The sequence below is a fragment of the Tubulanus polymorphus genome, chromosome 8, assembly GCF_964204645.1.
Source record: "Tubulanus polymorphus chromosome 8, tnTubPoly1.2, whole genome shotgun sequence".
Taxonomy (NCBI): domain Eukaryota; kingdom Metazoa; phylum Nemertea; class Palaeonemertea; order Tubulaniformes; family Tubulanidae; genus Tubulanus; species Tubulanus polymorphus.
The window spans coordinates 16140426-16153063 of record NC_134032.1 but is presented as its reverse complement, the minus strand read 5'-3'; the positions used below and the strand labels follow the sequence as shown (position 1 = coordinate 16153063).

General features: G+C 42.8%; 1 long non-coding RNA gene across 1 annotated transcript; it reads left to right on the top strand.

The window, feature by feature from the left end:
* Positions 1 to 607: 607 nt before the first annotated feature.
* LOC141910193 (uncharacterized) lies at positions 608 to 1322 on the top strand. The gene is made up of 3 exons (XR_012619860.1): positions 608 to 759; positions 827 to 1070; positions 1185 to 1322. It is a non-coding gene; the product is annotated as an uncharacterized LOC141910193 (long non-coding RNA).
* Positions 1323 to 12638: the final 11316 nt, after the last annotated feature.

Sequence of the window (12638 nt, the reverse complement as noted above, 5' to 3'; positions counted from 1 at the left end):
TAACGAATAATCTTTTCCTCCATATACACCATCAGTGTATTTGTATTCATACTCTTTAAATGCTGTTCATTCCTATCAGAGCGCAGAGACCGTAGTGCCTGAGCAATAGGTGGCGTTACCAGTCTCGCTATTAGCTCCCAACTCTTAACAAACCCGATAAATCCTGCTAATCAATGAAAATTGTCTAGAAATAGACGAAAATCTCTATCTTTTTTTGCATGAAAACTCTTCAAACAATGATGTCATGTAGGCTCGCAGATCTGTCTTTTTAAAGACTCTGTGGACTCTATGTGTCAAATCAACGTTAACTGATCTTGTATCAGAGAAATCTACGTTAATGATCACTGTGTTAAATAGTGATTAACTAACGCTACTAATACTAATCAATCGGGGGTTTATTGACAAAGAGGGATTTTAACCTTTAACATGTTAATTTATAAGATACTCGAACAGATGATGACCAATTGACCCAATGTTTACCAATCATCAACTTTTATCCCGTTAGCGGACAATGTCTGATGACCAGTTGACCCAATAGTTAACCAATCAGGGACCTCTATCCTGTAAGATGGGGGGGGGGGGGGGAATAATCGGTGACCGAATGGTACCTGTGATGACCGCAGAAGATCCTGAAATGTGTGCAGAGAAATATGAACAGAGTTGAAGATGAGTTTAGGACCAATGACAGCACGATGAGCAGATGGCAGTATTTGGTTTAGAAAGTTTTCAAGGCAAGACGACAGTTTGTTGTGATATAAGGTGAGTTTAGATATTTGTTGTACTCAGATATCTGTATGATTTCATATATCTGTATATATTTACATAGTTCTACAGCTGATAGAGATGATGATACCAGTAGAACTTCAGCAAGAGGCGACAAAGTTAACATACAATAATCGGACAGGAGCAACAAGAGTTTACGAGCAACTCATACGAGCAGCATCAGCAGCAGTGAGTTTACCGGAGACAGATTATGGGCAGGAGTTGCAGAATTTGGTTTAGTAGCAACAGAGGCGATTATGCAGCGGTAATTGATAAGGGAAGACAATAATTAAGTTACTTGTCGTATGGTGAGTTAGCTTTCAAAATTAAAATCATTGCCTTTTCACATCTCATCAAGTCGAGTCCTAGGGAACATTTTTTTCGTTGAATCGTTCTTATAAATTGTTTTTGTGGCCAGGTAGATCCAGAAAATGAGAGCAAAGAGTTGAAGATGAGTTTACCAGCAACAGATGACGAGCAGTAGATGGCAGAATATGGTTTAGGAGCAGCAGAAACAGTTTTAGAGTTTTCAAGTCAAGACAACAGTTTTTTGTGATTATGTGGTGAGTTAGATTTCAAAATTCATTTTAGATTTCAACCAAACAGTAACTTCCCATCAAGTTGTACGTTACTTTTACAAAAACTTCATTGATTTGTATGAATTGTAATTTTCCAGAGTTCACTACGTTGAGAGTTTACTACGACCGAGTTACAGCAGAGACGCTGGAGTTTACAAGCGAAGGAGCAGCGAGTTTACAAACAATGATTCGAGGAGCAACAACCGAAGGAGCAGCGAGTTTACAAACAATGATCCGAGGAGCAACAACCGAAGGAGCAGCGAGTTTACAAACAATGATCTGAGGAGCAACAACCGAAGGAGCAGCGAGTTTACAAACAATGATCTGAGGAGCAACAACCGAAGGAGCAGCGAGTTTATTAACAATGATTCAAGGAGCAGCGACTGAGCAGCAGCAGCAGCAGCAGCAGCAGCGACCGGCGGACAATCCTTTAGTGTAGTGCACATTTTTTAAAGGGGCCCGAAATTCACGACGAAAATGATGCAGTATGATGTAAATGGAGGTGGTGTAAGGTAGGTGCGATTCTGATGTGTATTTGTTGGTCTTGTGTGAATCTGTGTGTGAATCTGTGTGTGAATCTGTGTGTTATGAATGAGTCCTATTTACATCATCTGGTATCGTTTTCTCGTGAAATCAAAAATAGGTTTTTTTCATTCATTCATAAAACATCGCCTCCAAAAAAACAGCCCGATCTCTTTACTTAATTTATTACTTGATCTTTTGATAGTTTATTCAATACATTCTCTGACTTTCTTATTCTCCTCAACAATTCTCCTCTTTTTACTTCATTTTTCTTAACTAACAAACCGGGTGTTGGCAGCACGATAGGATGTGCATAATAAACGAATGAAAGATCAAGTTTCCTTTAAAATAGCCCCACTCTCATTCACTTAATGTGAATATTCATCGTTTTATGAATGATGGTTAATAGAAGTCTAAAATCTTGTATTAATTATGAATAGAAAGAAAAAAAAATGTATTAATTATGAAAAAAAATTATGTATTAATTATGAAAAAATTGAATTTAAATCATATTAAAATGATAATAGTAATAATAATAATAATGTAGATAAAAAAATAAGTTTTATTGTTAACCTTACTGCCTTCGAGGTTATGTCTGGTTTTAGTGCGGAGGTTTCGAACCTTACGCTTTCCAGAGTGAACTTAACCTTTCGGAGGATTTTAGCTGGATGAACACGGCAGTCCTGAGTTGAAAACAGTCATATTTCAACTCTTCGCTTGTGTCTCCGGCTTAGTGTTACACCATAGACTCTTAGGTTTTTGAGTCAATGTTTTTGTCATGGACGTATCTAGGCTTTACGTTCATGGCAAATTTTAATAGAGTTATGTTTGTATCAAAGTCTTTTTCGTCGACTCATAAAATACCGATTTAATCAAAATCCTGCGGAAAATATAGAGGAGCAGTTTGTTATTGACTGAGGATGTGTCGTCTGCAGGGTACGAGCCTCCGGTCGGTCGAGGAACCTTTTACCGCGATGTTATTTCAGCATTCTATCAGCTCAACTACACATAAACAAAACATTCAAAAACAAAAATACGCACAAAACAAAAACCACTAAAAATACAAAGGGTTAAATAAAAACAACTACTTAAAATAGAAAAAAATGACACATATATAAACAGTTGATAGGATAGAATGCTGGGTACTTCGCGAATCAAGTTTCATCAAGTTTTACTCGATGATAACTTTATCCAATATAATCGAGTTTCCTCTAATACTATTTTCATAGTCAGGTATTTTGTTATTTTCGGTAATTTATGGGTTTGCAGAAATTGACGATTGTAGCTACAATATTTTTCTATGTAATTTTTAATTTGCGCATTTATTGAAATTGCTGAGAGGATTAATAAAATCACTCCATTATTATCTTATATTGTTAGAGAATGATTATTATGTTGATATTGATTGTAAGTGTTAAGTGTTTTTCATGAAATACCGCTTTCTGGTGAATTGGAAGAGCAGTCTCTGGCGACTGAGGAGGACGTACGGTAAACAGTGACTTGATCATTTCAAACGTCATCGGTTATAAGCATTCTATGGACTCAATTAACGAGTAAAAACACTCAACCAAATAAAATCAAACACAAACTCACACAAAAAAACACAAAATCCATCAACTTCAAAAATAAATGATTGATATCATAGAATGCTCGATTGATGACTTTGTTTATAATTGAGAGTAATTGATGATAAAATTAACAAGGTCATTTCTTGGTCTTAAATTTCTCATATCAGATTTGTGGTATTTCCTGAATCAAAGACATTGTTGTAGCTACACTATTTTTTAAGTAGTATTTAATGTGAATCATAATATAGAATAATATATCATAGTATCAAAACAATTTGTAATAATCAAAGTAATTAAAGTTAGTTGAAAATATCTTTGTTTAATATAACGTTTTATAAGTTGTAAGAGGGTCGGATGTTTGGGCGGAGTCTAGTATCAAATACTGTTTTAAATGATGTAAGTTAAAGTTGAAAATTTATTAAAGTTTTATGTAGTAGAATTTGTTAAGTCTGTAGTTGTTATTAAGAGGGTCGGATGTTGGGTGGAGTCTAGTATCAAAACTGTTTTGTGTGGTGTAACGCTTAAGTATACTAAGTTAGTATCGAAAAAAATATCTTTGTATTTTGTTGATTTTTTGTGTTGTATTTTGTTGATTTTGTTGTGTTGAGCTTGTGTTGATCGAAATATCTTTGTATTTTGTTGATTTTTTGTGTTGTATTTTGTTGATTTTTTGTGTTGTATTTTGTTGATTTTTTGTGTTGTATTTTGTTGTGTTGATCGAACAGTAAATTGAATAATATATGCCAACCAAATTGCGGGTTTTTTATTTTTTGTTAGTTTTCTTTAAACCAGTTTTTAGTCGAATACTGGTTTGCTGATTGCATCTTGTTCAATAAAATCTATGCTTTTATATTTTCCGCCTGTTGGTTGTCGTAGCTCCGTCTATTCAAGACTGATAAGTACCAAGTATACACTTCAATGCAGGAGCAATCTGCAGCCTGGATCCATCGACCCCCTCTCATCCTGGATCCTGCCTCCCCTCTCAGCCTGGATCCTGCCTCCCCTCTTAGCTTGGACCTTTTCAAAGTCAGTTATTAGATTGACTGTAAAACTATTAAGTTGGTCTTAACTCTTAAAGCCGTCCCCTGTTTTAGATCCAATACCAGTCACCAGCCATAAACAATAAAACTGACACTAATAAGTGGTCCTGATGCTGAATAGAGGATATACCGGGTTCGAACCCAGTCCATTGGTACTGTTTCTGAGTGGTTATGATGCTGGTTAGCGGATGTACAGGGTGTGTCAAGACCGTACGGTGCTGCCGCTATGCTCATCGTTAGCGGAATTTTCGTACACTAACTAAAGTCAACTCTGGCAATCGACGTGCTGTCCACTTATACTCGGTAACCCTAGCTTGCCAGAGTAGACTTACGTTAGTGTATGAAAATCCCGCTAACAATGAGCATAGCGGCAGCACCGTACGGTAAAATGTTGATATCTTAGTAATTACTGACACTGATTCAGAGTGGTCCTGATGCTGAATAAAGGATGTACAGGGGTGTCGCGGGTTCGAGCCCAGTAATTACTGATACTGATTCAGAGTGGTCCTGATGCTAAATAGATGACGTACAGGGGGTGTCGCGGGTTCGAGCCCAGTAATTACTGATGCTGTTTCAGAGTGGTCCTGATGCTGAATAGAGGATGTACAGGGGTGTTCCGGGTTCGAGCCCAGTAATTACTGTTACTGATTCTGAGTGGTCCTGATACTGAATAGATGATGTACAGGGGTGTTCCGGGTTCGAGCCCAGTAATTACTGATGCTGATTCAGAGTGGTCCTGATGCTGAATAGAAGATGTGCAGGGGTGTTCCGGGTTCGAGCCCAGTAATTACTGATACTGATTCAGAGTGGTCCTGATGCTGAATAGAGGATGTACAAGGGTGTTCCGGGTTCGAGCCCAGTAATTACTGTTACTGATTCAGAGTGGTCCTGATGCTTAAGAGAGGATGTACAGGGGTGTCGCGGGTTCGAGCCCAGTAATTACTGATACTGATTCAGTGTGGTCCTGATGCTGAATAGAGGATGTACTTTGATGCCCGACGTGGAGTGGATATCGAGATTTCCAACGAGATCGCCATCTATTGGAATTTGGCTGAACTGTCTCGATAGCTCTTACTTGTCTCACTGACTCTTCTTTAATCTGTTAAAATCACACTCGCCATCTGGTGGAAATAACTATCATTAGACTGTAGTAGCCTAGAAATCCGCCAGATGGGGAGTGTGATTTTAACGAATTAAAGAAGAGTCAGTGAGACAAATAAGAGCAATCTAGTGAGTCCATCCAAAATCCAATAGATGGCGATCAAAGCATTATATTAAACTTAGCCGATATCCCGGGTTCGACCCCAGTAATTACTGACACTGATTCGAAGTGGTACTGATGCTGAATAGAGGATGTAATTACTGGCACCGAATCAGAGTGGTCTTGATGCTGAATAGAGGATGTACAGGGGTGTCCCGGGTTCAAACGAAGTAATTACTGATACTGATACAGAGTGGTCCTGATGCTGAATAGAGGATGTACAGGGGTGTCCCGGGTTCGAATCCAGTAATTACTGATACTGATTCAGAGTGGTCCTGACGCTGATAAGAGGATGTACAGGGGGTGTCACGACCGTACGGTGCTGCCGCTATGCTCATCGTTAGCGGAATTTTCATACACTAACTAAAGTCAACTCTGGCAATTGACGTGCTGTCCACTTATACTCGGTAACCCTAGCTTGCCAGAGTAGACTTACGTTAGTGTATGAAAATCCCGCTAACAATGAGCATAGCGGCAGCACCGTACGGTTAAATGTTGATATCTTAGTAATTACTGACACTGATTCAGAGTGGTCCTGATGCTGAATAGAGGATGTACAGGGGTGTCGCGGGTTCGAGCCCAGTAATTACTGATACTGATTCAGAGTGGTCCTGATGCTAAATAGATGATGTACAGGGGGTGTCGCGGGTTCGAGCCCAGTAATTACTGATACTGATTCAGAGTGGTCCTGATGCTAAATAGATGATGTACAGGGGTGTTGCGGGTTCGAGCCCAGTAATTACTGATGCTGTTTCAGAGTGGTCCTGATGCTGAATAGAGGATGTACAGGGGTGTTCCGGGTTCGAGACCAGTAATTACTGATGCTGATTCAGAGTGGTCCTGATGCTGAATAGAGGATGTGCAGGGGTGTTCCGGGTTCGAGCCCAGTAATTACTGTTACTGATTCAGAGTGGTCCTGATGCTGAATAGAGGATGTGCAGGGGTGTTCCGGGTTCGAGCCCAGTAATTACTGTTACTGATTCAGAGTGGTCCTGATGCTGAATAGAGGATGTACAGGGGTGTTCCGGGTTCGAGCCCAGTAATTACTGTTACTAATTCTGAGTGGTCCTGATGCTGAATAGATGATGTACAGGGGTGTCGCGGGTTCGAGCCCAGTAATTACTGATACTGATTCAGAGTGGTCCTGATGCTGAATAGATGATGTACAGGGGTGTTCCGGGTTCGAGCCCAGTAATTACTGATGCTGATTCAGAGGGGACCTGATGCTGAATAGAGAATGTACAGGGGTGTTCCGGGTTCGAGCCCAGTAATTACTGTTACTGATTCTGAGTGGTCCTGATGCTGAATAGATGATGTACAGGGGTGTCGCGGGTTCGAGCCCAGTAATTACTGATACTGATTCAGAGTGGTCCTGATGCTGAATAGATGATGTACAGGGGTGTCGCGGGTTCGAGCCCAGTAATTACTGATACTGATTCAGAGTGGTCCTGATGCTAAATAGAGGATGTACAGGGGTGTTCCGGGTTCGAGCCCAGTAATTACTGATGCTGATTCAGAGTGGTCCTGATGATGAATAGAGGATGTACAGGGGTGTTCCGGGTTCGAGCCCAGTAATTACTGATGCTGATTAAGAGTGGTCCTGATGCTGAATTGAGGATGTGCAGGGGGTGTCACGACCGTACGGTGCTGCCGCTATGCTCATCGTTAGCGGAATTTTCGTACACTAACTAAAGTCAACTCTGGCAATCGACGTGCTGTCCACTTATTCTCCGTAACTCTAGCTTGCCAGAGTAGACTTACGTTAGTGTATGAAAATCCCGCTAACAAAGAGCATAGCGGCAGCACCGTACGGTAAAATGTTGATATCTTAGTAATTACTGACACTGATTCAGAGTGGTCCTGATGCTGAATAGAGGATGTACAGGGGTGTCGCGGGTTCGAGCCCAGTAATTACTGATACTGATTCAGAGTGGTCCTGATGCTAAATAGAGGATGTACAGGGGTGTTCCGGGTTCGAGCCCAGTAATTACTGATGCTGATTCAGAGTGGTCCTGATGCTGAATAGAGGATGTACAGGGGTGTCGCGGGTTCGAGCCCAGTAATTACTGATACTGATTCAGAGTGGTCCTGATGCTGAATTGAGGATGTGCAGGGGGTGTCACGACCGTACGGTGCTGCCGCTATGCTCATCGTTAGCGGAATTTTCGTACACTAACTAAAGTCAACTCTGGCAATCGACGTGCTGTCCACTTATTCTCCGTAACTCTAGCTTGCCAGAGTAGACTTACGTTAGTGTATGAAAATCCCGCTAACAATGAGCATAGCGGCAGCACCGTACGGTAAAATGTTGATATCTTAGTAATTACTGACACTGATTCAGAGTGGTCCTGATGCTGAATAGAGGATGTACAGGGGTGTCGCGGGTTCGAGCCCAGTAATTACTGATACTGATTCAGAGTGGTCCTGATGCTGAATTGAGGATGTGCAGGGGGTGTCACGACCGTACGGTGCTGCCGCTATGCTCATCGTTAGCGGAATTTTCGTACACTAACTAAAGTCAACTCTGGCAATCGACGTGCTGTCCACTTATTCTCCGTAACTCTAGCTTGCCAGAGTAGACTTACGTTAGTGTATGAAAATCCCGCTAACAATGAGCATAGCGGCAGCACCGTACGGTAAAATGTTGATATCTTAGTAATTACTGACACTGATTCAGAGTGGTCCTGATGCTGAATAGAGGATGTACAGGGGTGTCGCGGGTTCGAGCCCAGTAATTACTGATACTGATTCAGAGTGGTCCTGATGCTGAATAGATAATGTACAGGGGTGTTCCGGGTTCGAGCCCAGTAATTACTGATGCTGATTCAGAGTGGTCCTGATGCTGAATAGAGGATGTGCAGGGGTGTTCCGGGTTCGAGCCCAGTAATTACTGTTACTGATTCAGAGTGGTCCTGATGCTGAATATAGGATGTGCAGGGGTGTTCCGGGTTCGAGCCCAGTAATTACTGCTACTGATTCTGAGTGGTCCTGATGCTGAATAGATGATGTACAGGGGTGTCGCGGGTTCGAGCCCAGTAATTACTGATACTGATTCAGAGTGGTCCTGATGCTAAATAGATGATGTACAGGGGTGTCGCGGGTTCGAGCCCAGTAATTACTGATACTGATTCAGAGTGGTCCTGATGCTGAATAGAGGATGTACTTTGATGCCCGACGTGGAGTGGATATCGAGATTTCCAACGAGATCGCCATCTATTGGAATTTGGCTGAACTGTCTCGATAGCTCTTACTTGTCTCACTGACTCTTCTTTAATCTGTTAAAATCACACTCGCCATCTGGTGGAAATAACTATCATTAGACTGTAGTAGCCTAGAAATCCACCAGATGGGGAGTGTGATTTTAACGAATTAAAGAAGAGTCAGTGAGACAAATAAGAGCAATCTAGTGAGTCCATCCAAAATCCAATAGATGGCGATCAAAGCATTATATTAAACTTAGCCGATATCCCGGGTTCGACCCCAGTAATTACTGACACTGATTCGTAGTGGTACTGATGCTGAATAGAGGATGTAATTACTGGCACCGAATCAGAGTGGTCTTGATGCTGAATAGAGGATGTACAGGGGTGTCCCGGGTTCAAACGAAGTAATTACTGATACTGATACAGAGTGGTCCTGATGCTGAATAGAGGATGTGCAGGGGTGTCCCGGGTTCGAACGAAGTAATTACTGATACTGATACAGAGTGGTCCTGATGCTGAATAGAGGATGTACAGGGTGTCCCGGGTTCGAATCCAGTAATTACTGATACTGATTCAGAGTGGTCCTGATGCTGAATAGAGGATGTACAGGGGTGTCCCAGGTTCGAACGAAGTAATTACTGATACTGATACAGAGTGGTCCTGATGCTGAATAGAGGATGTACAGGGGTGTCCCGGGTTCGAATCCAGTAATTACTGATACTGATTCAGAGTGGTCCTGATGCTGATAAGAGGATGTACAGGGGGTGTTCCGGGTTCGAGCCCAGTAATTACTGATGCTGATTCAGAGTGGTCCTGATGCTGAATATAGGATGTGCAGGGGTGTTCCGGGTTCGAGCCCAGTAATTACTGCTACTGATTCTGAGTGGTCCTGATGCTGAATAGATGATGTACAGGGGTGTCGCGGGTTCGAGCCAAGTAATTACTGATACTGATACAGAGTGGTCCTGATGCTGAATAGAGGATGTGCAGGGGTGTCCCGGGTTCGAACGAAGTAATTACTGATACTGATACAGAGTGGTCCTGATGCTGAATAGAGGATGTACAGGGTGTCCCGGGTTCGAATCCAGTAATTACTGATACTGATTCAGAGTGGTCCTGATGCTGAATAGAGGATGTACAGGGGTGTCCCAGGTTCGAACGAAGTAATTACTGATACTGATACAGAGTGGTCCTGATGCTGAATAGAGGATGTACAGGGGTGTCCCGGGTTCGAATCCAGTAATTACTGATACTGATTCAGAGTGGTCCTGATGCTGATAAGAGGATGTACAGGGGGTGTCACGACCGTACGGTGCTGCCGCTATGCTCATCGTTAGCGGAATTTTCGTACACTAACTAAAGTCAACTCTGGCAATCGACGTGCTGTCCAGTTATACTCCGTAACCCTAGCTTGCCAGAGTAGACTTACGTTAGTGTATGAAAATCCCGCTAACAATGAGCATAGCGGCAGCACCTTACGGTAAAATGTTGTTATCTTAGTAACTTCTGATACTGATTCAGAGTGGTCCTGATGCTAAATTGAGGATGTACAGGGGTGTCGCGGGTTCGAGCCCAGTAATTACTGATACTGATTCAGAGTGGTCCTGATGCTAAATTGAGGATGTACAGGGGTGTCGCGGGTTCGAGCCCAGTAATTACTGATACTGATTCAGAGTGGTCCTGATGCTGAATAGAGGATGTGCAGGGGTGTCACGACCGTACGGTGCTGCCGCTATGCTCATCGTTAGCGGAATTTTCGTACACTAACTAAAGTCAACTCTGGCAATCGACGTGCTGTCCACTTATTCTCCGTAACTCTAGCTTGCCAGAGTAGACTTACGTTAGTGTATGAAAATCCCGCTAACAATGAGCATAGCGGCAGCACCGTACGGTAAAATGTTGATATCTTAGTAATTACTGACACTGATTCAGAGTGGTCCTGATGCTGAATAGAGGATGTACAGGGGTGTCGCGGGTTCGAGCCCAGTAATTACTGATACTGATTCAGAGTGGTCCTGATGCTGAATTGAGGATGTGCAGGGGGTGTCACGACCGTAAGGTGCTGCCGCTATGCTCATCGTTAGCGGAATTTTCGTACACTAACTAAAGTCAACTCTGGCAATCGACGTGCTGTCCACTTATTCTCCGTAACTCTAGCTTGCCAGAGTAGACTTACGTTAGTGTATGAAAATCCCGCTAACAATGAGCATAGCGGCAGCACCGTACGGTAAAATGTTGATATCTTAGTAATTACTGACACTGATTCAGAGTGGTCCTGATGCTGAATAGAGGATGTACAGGGGTGTCGCGGGTTCGAGCCCAGTAATTACTGATACTGATTCAGAGTGGTCCTGATGCTAAATAGAGGATGTACAGGGGTGTTCCGGGTTCGAGCCCAGTAATTACTGATGCTGATTCAGAGTGGTCCTGATGCTGAATAGAGGATGTACAGGGGTGTCGCGGGTTCGAGCCCAGTAATTACTGATACTGATTCAGAGTGGTCCTGATGCTGAATTGAGGATGTGCAGGGGGTGTCACGACCGTACGGTGCTGCCGCTATGCTCATCGTTAGCGGAATTTTCGTACACTAACTAAAGTCAACTCTGGCAATCGACGTGCTGTCCACTTATTCTCCGTAACTCTAGCTTGCCAGAGTAGACTTACGTTAGTGTATGAAAATCCCGCTAACAATGAGCATAGCGGCAGCACCGTACGGTAAAATGTTGATATCTTAGTAATTACTGACACTGATTCAGAGTGGTCCTGATGCTGAATAGAGGATGTACAGGGGTGTCGCGGGTTCGAGCCCAGTAATTACTGATACTGATTCAGAGTGGTCCTGATGCTGAATTGAGGATGTGCAGGGGGTGTCACGACCGTACGGTGCTGCCGCTATGCTCATCGTTAGCGGAATTTTCGTACACTAACTAAAGTCAACTCTGGCAATCGACGTGCTGTCCACTTATTCTCCGTAACTCTAGCTTGCCAGAGTAGACTTACGTTAGTGTATGAAAATCCCGCTAACAATGAGCATAGCGGCAGCACCGTACGGTAAAATGTTGATATCTTAGTAATTACTGACACTGATTCAGAGTGGTCCTGATGCTGAATAGAGGATGTACAGGGGTGTCGCGGGTTCGAGCCCAGTAATTACTGATACTGATTCAGAGTGGTCCTGATGCTGAATAGATAATGTACAGGGGTGTTCCGGGTTCGAGCCCAGTAATTACTGATGCTGATTCAGAGTGGTCCTGATGCTGAATAGAGGATGTGCAGGGGTGTTCCGGGTTCGAGCCCAGTAATTACTGTTACTGATTCAGAGTGGTCCTGATGCTGAATATAGGATGTGCAGGGGTGTTCCGGGTTCGAGCCCAGTAATTACTGCTACTGATTCTGAGTGGTCCTGATGCTGAATAGATGATGTACAGGGGTGTCGCGGGTTCGAGCCCAGTAATTACTGATACTGATTCAGAGTGGTCCTGATGCTAAATAGATGATGTACAGGGGTGTCGCGGGTTCGAGCCCAGTAATTACTGATACTGATTCAGAGTGGTCCTGATGCTGAATAGAGGATGTACTTTGATGCCCGACGTGGAGTGGATATCGAGATTTCCAACGAGATCGCCATCTATTGGAATTTGGCTGAACTGTCTCGATAGCTCTTACTTGTCTCACTGACTCTTCTTTAATCTGTTAAAATCACA